Source organism: Leucoraja erinacea, chromosome 17 (genome assembly GCF_028641065.1).
Source record: "Leucoraja erinacea ecotype New England chromosome 17, Leri_hhj_1, whole genome shotgun sequence".
NCBI lineage: Eukaryota > Metazoa > Chordata > Chondrichthyes > Rajiformes > Rajidae > Leucoraja > Leucoraja erinaceus.
The window spans coordinates 13721678-13732414 of record NC_073393.1 but is presented as its reverse complement, the minus strand read 5'-3'; the positions used below and the strand labels follow the sequence as shown (position 1 = coordinate 13732414).

The window sequence follows — 10737 nt, the reverse complement described above, 5'->3', positions numbered from 1 at the left end:
TCAAAACTTTAAGGACATGGGTTTAAAAGGTAGCCTGATGATTCATGTAGTTCTTATGAAATGCTATCTTGTGTAATGTCATCATAGCAGATTTAGAATTATTATACCTAGGGGTCGGGGTCGGAGTCAGATACACAAGAAATCAAGGAGACGGATGTTTTGGGTATCGACTCCACAGACCTGATGAATGTTGGATCTATCCAGTGCTAAATCTATCCTTCATTCATTGCAAGTCAATACTATGAATAGCTCACACTTATGTTCATTTAATCAGATGCTGTGGACTTCAGGCACTGTGCCCTTTCTCTAATTGTTATTTAACCTTGCTGCTTGCTAGATAATTTGAGGAGAAGGCAATACCTGGAAAGATGGCGCCAAAGCCAGGGGACTCTTTGTGTGCTGGTCCCAGAAGGGGATCTGCTATCATACATTGCAATCACTTTATTCTTTCAAATCTTTATTTCCACAGCAGCACTTCTTCTGTACACTGGGGATGGCTTGATTGTAATGTATTGTCTTTTCGTTGATTGGCTAGCACGCAACAAAACATTTTTTTCACTGTACCTCGGTACACATGACGATAATAAACTAACTAAAAAGTCAATCACACAAGCTCCACATGAGGTCAGGATCAAACCCAGTTCTACCAGGTGCACCACAGTGCTGGTCAATTGACAGATAACTTTTTCGGATCAGCATCCTTTTTCTTGCTTCCGTAAAAGACATCAGTGAACTAGTTGGGATGATGAAAATACAGGAATTTTGTGATCACCATTGTTAATTTTTATTCTAAATCAACGATATTGGCACCATAATATAACCATTCTGCTGTGCAGCACCAGCTACCAGCAGGTGGCCAGGTGCACCATATACAAGAAACGCTGCAATTGCTTAGAAACCTGTTGCCGTGACCAAATGAAGGGCTGAAACTATCAAAGCATTGCTATACTTAAACATGACACTCCACTCACATGATTTTCTGATTCACTAGTTGCAGATAGCTTAAGCATGCTCATTTTCCACACCTCAGTTACTAGAATATCTTGCCAGGTTTCTGATGTTTCCGTTATAACTGTGAAGATTTAACTGAGGAGCATAAAACAGGAAGACCTGCCCGACAGGTCAAAGAAAACAAACCTAAAATGTCTTTCCAGATGAAGCAGTGATTCACTTGCACTTCTTCCATTCTAGTATTCGGTGTTCACAATGTGGTCTCCTCGAAGCCAAATGCAGATTGTACTCAGTCTGCAGGGGTGATCCTGAACTTGATATCTGAAGAAGTGTTCCAACCCAAAACATCACCCATTCCTTTTCTCCAGAGCTGCCTGATCTGCTGAGTTGCTCAGGTTATGATAATGACTCAGGCCACAGAAGGAACTGCAGATGTTAGGATCTTGAGCAAGACAAACTTTTGGTTACGATAATGGTTTGACTTTTTTTCTGCTGGGCATGTCTTCCTGCTCTGTAATTCACAACTTCTACATCAGACCTCCTACAATCTTCTGACTATGTTCTCACTCTCTCATTGCTCCAGATAACTTTTAAGGCAGGAGTGGCACAGCTGGTAGAGCGCCAGAGTCCGGGGTTATTCCTGACCTCAGGTGCTGTCTGTGTGGAATTTCCGCCGGTTCCTCCCACATCCCAAACTCATGTGGGTTTGTTGATTAATAGGCCTCTGTAAATTGATCCTTGTGGGCAGATAGTGGATGTGAAAATGAGATAACATAGAAATAGGTTGATCGATGGATGGCATACATTCGGTGTGCCGAAGGGCCTGTTTTCATGCTGCATCTCTAAATACACAAGAGACCACGACTCATCTACAGATATTCCCTCACCCACCGAGTTCCTCCAGAAACCTGTTTCTTTGCATGTTTGCAGCTTATCCCCATGGAGTTTTTTTAAAATCTTATCCGAGATGTAACCACCCCCTTCTCCTTTCCCCCCCTACAGTTCATCAAGATTCTGACGAAGTGGCTTCTTCGTTTAGAGATACAGCGGGGAAACAGGCCCTTCGGACCGAGTCTGTGCCGATCAGCGATTCCCACACATTAACACTATCCTACACACTAGGGACAATTTACAACGAGGCCAAATAACCTACAACCCGCCTTTTGAGTGTGTATGCAAACTGGAGCGCCCAGAGAAAACCCACGCGGGAATAATGTACAAACTCCGCACAGACAATACCCGTAATCAGGATCGAGCCCGGGTCTCTGGCGCTGTGAGGCAGCAACCCTACCGCTGCACCACCTTCTCCGGACGCCCTCTTCCCACAGTTGCGGCCTAACCTGCTGAGTTTTCTCAGTGTTTTTCTGCTTTTTTCCTGTCTGCCGGCCCTCTGCGAGAAGCGCCAGGGCGGATGCAGCAACTGGCTGCTCCAGGCGTTGCAAACCCGCGCCCCGTGTGGCGGCACCGAGAACTGCCTCCGTCGGCTCGGTTCGGCCCCCTCCCCCAACGTGATCACGTCACCTCAGCGGGCGACTCCAATTGGCCCACAGCGCCGTTAGACCAACGTGCCCGTGGCGGTGGTTGGCCCGGGTCGGTGTCAATCACCCGGAGGGGGCGGGCCGTCCCGAGGGGTTGTCAGCGAGCGGTTGTCAGCGCTGCTCGAGCGTCGTTGGAGCCGCTGGGAGGTGAGGGTCGAGCTGGGTCTGACCGGACTGCACCGCTTCGGCCTCTTGTTCACGGGCTTCGTGGTAATGTCCGATTGATGCCGTGCGCTTGCAGTCTATGGGGACGCGGGCCTTGTTATTGCCCACTAGTTAAAGGGACTGCTCGGGGACTGGGCGCTTTAGGCCCTCGGAGGGAGGGAGAGCCAGCCAGGCTGGGGGCTTGAACCTCCTGCCTCGCTGCTTTCTGCAACCTCTCTCGTTGCAGCTGATGCTGCGATCGAGAGAGGCCTTGTCGGTTCATGAGCCCGGTGGTGTTGGTGGCAGCGGCGGCTACAAGGAGGGTTTCGGCCTCACAATGACCCTCCTTGTGTCCCTTACTCTTGTTGCTCAGGCAGGGCAGTTAACTGCACAAGGCGGTGCTGTATTTATTGACCATAGTTTTTTAAAAGCAATATTGTTCATTTGTTGCGATACTTGCGGTTCGTTATGTTAACCAACGCTGCAAAAAAAAAAACGTGCCTATTTAAAGAAAACAAAAAGGGGCAATAATCACGTGTTTTGTGTTTTTAATATTAGTAAGATCTATGTTTTATTTTATGACGAATGAATGGCGGTTGTAATGAAAACTGCAACACGAAATACATAATCTAGGTGATTGGTTGTGCTTTGAAACTTTCAAGGGTCGGCTCCCAGCTGTTTCTAGAGCTGACATGGAATGAATTCAGTTGTGAAATATATTGAGGTACAACACTATCTACTGTGTTGCTACAAGAACAAATTGGTGTTAACCACTTTTTGCATTTTTTGGTTTTTGCCTCCAGACCACCAATTTACTTATCTCATTTAGAATGGTAAAGGTATCTTGTGTATTTTTACTTCCTCTTAAAAGAATTATCTCATCTATCTATATTACTAAAAACTCTTCTCTTGTTTGTGTGTGTGTATGTGTGTCATCTGGGCACAATCTGGTTCATTCCTATTTTCTTCCAAATTCTAGGCCACAGCCTTCCCAGTTTCACACATTCTACTCGCATTTTTCCCGTCGAGGTAGTAAACATCTTCCTGTCACATTCCCACCTATATTTCTGAACTTTTTAATTGTTTAAAGTTTTAAAAACAGCCCGAAAACTTGCCCATTTCTGGAAAAAAAAACGATTGACATCACAATGCACTCGCAAGGCACGACTGGACACTCCGGGAAGGAGGGGCATTCCAGCGTCACGTTGTGGCGGCTGCTGACGTCCGGTGGGGAGGGTGGAGCTGGAGTGAGGGCCGAGCTCGGGGCTTGGGATGTGGTTGTGACCGGGGCCGAGAATGAAGCTGCCACTGTAACCAAGGACGAGCCTGGGTCCGTGGTCAGGGACGAGCCCGGAGATGACGTCGTAGCCTGCGCTCTAGCCCAGGCGGTGGCCGAGCTAACGGCTGGAGACAACAGCCAGGTCCGGATCGAGTACGAGAACCAAGCCGAGTTCCAGGCCCTGGAGCTGCTCTGTGACCTGGTTAGGTCCTGGGGCAGGGAATGGGAAATGAGGAGGTGGGGATGGGGTGGTTGAGGGAGATGCCGGGAAGGGGGAAGGGATGTGGAGGAGGGAGCTGCTCCCTCCCTATCTACCTTCACCCCTCCTTCTCCATCTCCACCCCCCCCGTCCCTCTCCACCCCCTCGTCCCTCTGTTTGGCACAGATTTGGTGTGCCGAAGATCCTGTTTCCGCGCTGTATCTCTAAACTAAACTAAATTCTCATTGTCATTGTTCAATCCTCTCTCCTCTAATTCTGGCCCACTTGTAAAAACATTTATTTTTGTTTTTCTCCTCCTGGACCACCCCTTCATCCAAAATGCTACATTTTCAATGTTACAAGAAATGTAACACCCCGTTGCCTGTCAAAGACTTGGGCTGCTGGTAGTGCTGAAATTTCCAATGTCTGGCCCAAAACCAAAATGATTGACTATGCCATTGTTACAGGCCGTCTGGGGTGTGTTGGGTTTGTACAGTTTTAAAATTTCTTCAACTATAACATCCCTTTGCTGTTCTCAATTTATTCTCTTAATTAATTCAATCGGTGTAATACAAGTTCCTGGTGTCTGACATTTGGGGGCTATTATGTTTTATAAAAATGTAATATTTGTGTTGTATCTATATGGGCTTTGATCTGTTTTTACAATGCAAATTAAAGATTTTAACATTTTCTGTCAGTAATCTCACTTCTAGTGGTTGGTTATTTTTTTTCAGTAGTTGTTGAGAATATTTGGTACTAGTAGCTCTCAAAAATACCTTCTCCTCTTGGTCGGCAGTGATAACTTTTTTTTCCCCTCACTCAACTTTTCACCAGATCAGGACAACAGAACTTTGACAGACAACGATTATCAACATTAGAATTGTATGGAAAGCAATAGGGCAATTGGAATTAAAGAAATGAATGGAATCGCAAGAAACTGCAGATGCTGGAATCTTGAGCAAAACACAAATTGCTGGAGGAACTCAGCAGCTCAGGCAGCACTGTAAGTGGATAATTCAGCACTAAGCTACTCAAGCGGAGAATGAGGTGCTGTTGCTCCAGTTTGCATATGGCTGCATTCTGGCAATGGTGGGGCCAAGGACAGAAAGATTTGTATGGGGAAGGAGCTAAAATAGTTAACAACTGGAAGGTCCAGCAGGTCTTGGCGGGCAGAGTGCGAGCGCCTGGTCTCGCTGATGTAAAAAAGGCCTCATTGGGGGCATCGGCTGCAGTAGATGAGGTTTGAATAGGTACATCTGAACATGTCTCACCTGGACGGGCTGCGGGGATCATTGGTCATAGAACCATACAGCTCAGAAATAGGCCGCTCAACCCAACTTATCCATGCTGACCAAGATGCCCCATCGAAACTAATCCCATTTGCATGTGTTTGACCTACATGCCTCGAAACACCTCCTGTCCAATTGTCTTTTAAATGTTGTTTTTTACCTGCCTCAACTATCTCCCCTGGCAGCTTATTCCATATTCCAACTATCCTGAATGCAGTATTCCAAATGCCGTCTCATTAACGTCTTGAACAATTGTAACACAACGTCCCAACATCTATACGCAATACCTTCACTGATGAGAGCCAATCTACCAAAACCTGCCTTCACCCTATCTACCTGTGACACCACTTTCCGGGAACTATGTACCTGTAGATCCCTGTGCTCTGCAATATTCCCCACGGCTGTCATTCACTATGTCCTGGTTTGACTTGCCAAAATGCAACACCTCGCACTTTTAGCATTCCTCAGTCGATCACGGTGCTACTATAATTTTTGTTAACTATCTTCACTGTCCTTTGATGGAAGTGAGGAAGGATGTGAAGGGCATGGTGTTACATGTGTATTTTCAGGGAATACGGGGAGGGAGGCGAGTTTGGTGGGAAGGAGCAATGCGTTGCAGATGGAGTGGTTTTTATGGAAAGGGGTGGAGATGTGATTGATAATGTTGAGGGTAGAGTAAATATTGCAGACTGATGTGTTGGATGTGGATGTTGGTATGAAATGTGAGGACGAGGAGAACTCTACCCTTGTTCTGTGTGGGGGGGGGGGGGGAGAGGGTTGAGAGCAAAGAAAGGGGACAGATGAGACGTGTGAGAATTCTATCCACATTGGCATGGGGAGAACCATGTTCACTGAAGAAACAGGAAATCTCTGGTGTTCTAGACTGGAAAGTCCCATCTTGAGAGCAGTGCAGAGGAGGTGGCGAAATTGAAGGCAAGGGAATAGCATTCTTGAAACGAAGCAGGGTGGGAGGGGGTGTAGTCAAGGTAACTGTGGGAGTCGTCAGTTTGTAGAAGACGTCAGTCTGTCCCCTGGACCGACCCTCTTCAAACTTTGTCGACTGCATTCCATTCTCCCTGTGTGGCCTCCTTTACACTGGCGAAACTAAGTGTAGATTTAGCAATTATTTCTCTGAACACTTGAACTCGCGTCGCCCTGGATCTTCGAGTTGCTAACCATTTTAACATCCCATTTCCATAGTGTTTTCTGCCCTTGGCCACCTCCATTGTCATTGTGCGGCCACATGCAAGCTGGAGAGACAGCACCTCGTATTCTGCTTGTGCAGGATGTTGGGTTCTCCAACTTCAAGTAATCACTTGGCGCACCCTCTCTTCCATGCCCCCATCATGCTCTCATTGATCCCATCATCTCTGAACCTTGCTCTTTTTCCCCATCTTTGCACACTCATCTCCCATCCATTGAATCCTTCATTTTCCTTTTGTCCCATCTTTCCATTCTCTCCCCTGTCTCCTTCCACCCTCATATCTCCCTCTAGCGTTACATTTCGCTCTTCCTCTCCTTATTTGACACCCTTTTTCACTTCCAGCCTTTGTCACTTACTTCAACCATCTGCCTATCACCAATCCCCCCCCCCCCTGCCCCCCCCCCCCCCCCAACGTGTATCCACCTATCACTTAAGATGGACACAAAAAGCTGGAGTAACTCAGTTGGTCAGACAGCATCTCAGGTGAAAAGGAATAGGTGAGTTTTCAGGTCGATACACATATTCAGACTAGCTCCACCTATCACATGCCCAGCTTTGTCCCACACCCACCATTCTTTTCAGCCTTCACCCCCTCTCCCCACTCCTCTGCCTGAAGAAGGGTTCTAACCCGAAACATTGCCTGTCCATACCCTCCCAAGATCCTGCCTGAGTTTTTGAGTATCTCAAGCTCAAAATAAATGTGCAGTTTCCCCTCTTTTTATAATTCATGAATGTCTATTTTAATTCTTTTTGGAAAAGGTGGTTAGAAGGTTTTTGTTTTGCAATTAATTTCGATCTAGACTTAGAAGTGAAATATTTTTGGATCTTTTTAACAGTTAATATTAGTAACATTTAACAGTTTAATTATCCACAAAATACGCACAGATTTAATAAGAGCATAGCAGTTGTCTCCTGGCTTCTGCGAGAAAAGTTTGCTGCTCTTGCAACTTGAATAGCTTGCTAGCCCACTGCTGAAGTAAATGGACTGAGTTTAGACCAGATAGGTTAAGGATGGCAATAATTAACTTAGTTTCTATGACCAATCTTGCAACTTTTTTTTCCTGTAGTTGTGGTTTGCATACTACATGTTTTATTTTTTGCTATTGACTGTTATACTCACTTTTTTGATTTCAGGTCCAGTACCATAACTCCTGTATCCAAGTATTGGAGTTATAAATTAAGTTTTTGTTTGTTATCTATGAGTAGAGTATTATGCTTGCAGACATGTTTTGCTGCTGCAAGTAAGCATTTCATTGTACCATTTTCGATGCGTATGACAATGTAGCATTCTTGATGTACTGCAGATAATCTCCGGAGGGTTGGGAAACTGGAACTGGCTTGTTATTAGATAATAGTTTTAACATTGGGGAGATTAGGGCCAAAACATACTTTGCCATGATTTGTGTAAGTTTTTCTGTTTGATTTTCAGCATCTTTTTATTTAAATGTGGGTGCAATCTGGAGTGAAAAAAAATCTTGGCCAAGTGATTTATGGGGATGGTAAATTACAACAGCTCTTAAAGTAACCATCTGTTAATCATTATTTCCTTGGCTGCTGTCATTGCCAAGTGGGTGAGGCATTTCTGTCCTGTTCAACAGGATGTGAAGGTGTGAGCCATTCTGTTATTAATGAACTTTAGAAATAATGGATGTTTTCAGGTGTTGTAATTTTAACTTTTGTCCACATAGCTCAAAGTGGGGAAGAGTATAATTGCAAACAACCTTCTTGCAACCTTTTGGACATCTTCGAGTCACTGTTGTAATCTATGAGTGAACTTTTTGTTTTGCTACACAAGCTCATGTAATTTCAGGTTGAATAAAAGTCTTTGCTTTCCATGCTAAGTTCAATGGGCCAGTTGCTTTTTCTTTTAACCCACTGTGGTTCAACGTTACGCCTTGAGTCCTCTGATTGGGATACTATACTTTCCTGCTTGCTTCTAAGTAAACAAATGATCTCTGATACAGTAAACCCTCGTTATAACGGACCGGGGGTGGGGGGGAGGGGAGGGGGGAATGGTGTCTATTAATGCTGATTTTCCACTATAACTGGGTACGGTATTATCATTATGCAAGTAGTAGAAACAAACAACTGCGGCTGTCAGTTAATACACAAAGAACATAAAGTGTTTTAGTAACCTTGAATATTCTCCAGCATCTCTGGAGAATATTTTGGGTAGAGGCCCTTCTTCAGACTCGGTCTGGAACTGGGCCTGGAATCCTAGTGAGTTGACAGCCCCAGCCTGCTGGTGGCCAGGGGATTGGTGAAATCAATTGTCATGGCCCACGGGCAGCTGGAGTGCAGGTGAGGATCAGCGGTGGCAGCAGCAGAATGATAATTGATATGAAATCAAAGACTGTTCTTCTAAAGGGGATGTCCCACTGCGGCGATCTAATCCGCGAGATCAGAAGAGTGTCTTCGACCTTCAAGCTCGAGGGCACTCGCCTGGAAAACCTTGAGCTGGATCGACTGTCAGCGATGAAACCGCGAGCTGGATCGACCGACCACACACACACAAACACATTGCAAAGGCCGGGGAAAGCGGGGGAGCGCTGTCTGAAATGCACACCCGCGATGAACAGAAAGGTAAAAGACAGCTGCACAGTGCACGGTGAGACCTTTAGAGAGCCGGTCGGTTTTCCTTGGTCCTGAACACTCCAATGAGCCAATTAAAATGCCCGATCAGCGAAGGAGATTGCCTACTGCTGCCCTCGACTGCCTGTAACCACATAGTGACCCCACTCCACTGCACTACGAGTTAAAAAGAACCCTGCCAACCAATTGTTACTCGCGGAAAATATTTCAACATTCCAAAAAAATTTCCATGACCAAACTGTATGCGGGAACTTCCCTCGAGCATGAAGGAGAATTCCAGTGACCTCATAGGACCTCCTAGGACCATGTGTCGACCATGCTGCGAGTTTGAGTCGAGGGCAAACTCTTCTAAACTCACAGATTAGGTAGCCGTAGTGGGACAGCCCCTTTAAGCTTTTAAATAACTAGTTCGGTCCCAGCTGGCGAACTACTTTGGTGCCATTCTATTAAACCTATTTGGTACTATCTCTCAGACTAGTCTTTTGGGGCAATTCTGGGTATTTCAAAGGGATTGTAAAGTGGGAGAGGTTTTTAAGATGGCACCAAAGTAGTAGAATTTGCTTGTCCTGCAGATGCTGGTTTAAATCGAAGGTAGACACAAAATGCTGGTCACTCAGCGGGTCAGGCAGCATCTCTGGAGAGAAGGAATGAGTGACGTTTCGGGTCGAGGATTGGTCAGACTGAATTTGCTTGTCCTTTTTATAGCAGAGATAATTAAAAAGATGTAATAAAATGTATTTAAAACCCTTGAGAATTTCAAGTAATTGGAGGGTATCTTTTCATCGAAGGAGGGTCAGAAACTAAAGGGTAATGATTTAAGTTAATTGGCAAACAAAGACATGTAAGGCAAGGATAGTGAAGACTTCTTTTAATTTGCAGTTATAAAAACTTGGATGTACTGTTGGAAGCTGAATCATCTTTATGAAGCATCTGGCCCATTCTCTTGTAACTAGGTGTAGGGTTGGGACTTCACAACTGATTACAATTGACAGGAATACTGTGCTCCATGAATGCACAGATGAGAAAGCTGAGCACTATTTTGAATTGAAATTATGGCTGTGCAGGATCAACTATTTCCTTTGAATGGTGAGGAAAGACTGTGATGAAGAAGGGCAGGTGTATGATGTTTTTCTGCCTCAATAAGGTGTAAATGAGTTTAAACATATTTAAATTAATCTTAATTATATCTTAATATTTTAATACATTTCACTTATAATCGAACGTGATGTCCTCTGCCATACAAGGGGTTCACTGAACTGATTAGTGTGAGCTTCTTTAGAGTTAAGGGTGGTTTTATATACATTCAAGTGTTGACCCATTCAACACGTTCTGCGACAATAACTCCAAAAAAACTTTCAGTTGAGCTTATAAGACTTGATATTACAACCCCTACTATAATTGGCACCTTCTTACTATCCTGAGTGGGGGTAGGGGTAAAAACTTCATTGGGGTCATCAGGTGGGCACCCTCCTTCCTTGGTGTTTTGTTGATAGGCCCACAACACTTCCAGAGGGCTCACCAGCAACACCTGGCGTCCCAGG

General features: G+C 45.1%; 1 protein-coding gene and 1 long non-coding RNA gene across 3 annotated transcripts in view; one reads left to right on the top strand and one right to left on the bottom strand.

The window, feature by feature from the left end:
- Window positions 1-440: 440 nt before the first annotated feature.
- Window positions 441-2419, bottom strand: LOC129705156 (uncharacterized). Its single transcript, XR_008724860.1, has 2 exons — window positions 1490-2419; window positions 441-1110 (listed from the first exon to the last, which is right to left on the bottom strand). It is a non-coding gene; the product is annotated as an uncharacterized LOC129705156 (long non-coding RNA).
- A 116-nt stretch (window positions 2420-2535) lies between these two features.
- Window positions 2536-10737, top strand: part of mbtps1 (membrane-bound transcription factor peptidase, site 1) — an 85938-nt gene continuing 77736 nt past the window's right edge. Inside the window, exon 1 of one of the 2 annotated variants that reach the window (XM_055648590.1) lies at window positions 2536-2636. The gene's annotated coding sequence lies outside the window, so the exon portion shown is untranslated. Of the gene's footprint in view, window positions 2700-10737 lie in introns of both variants that reach the window. The other variant, XM_055648589.1, reaches the window with a different exon arrangement.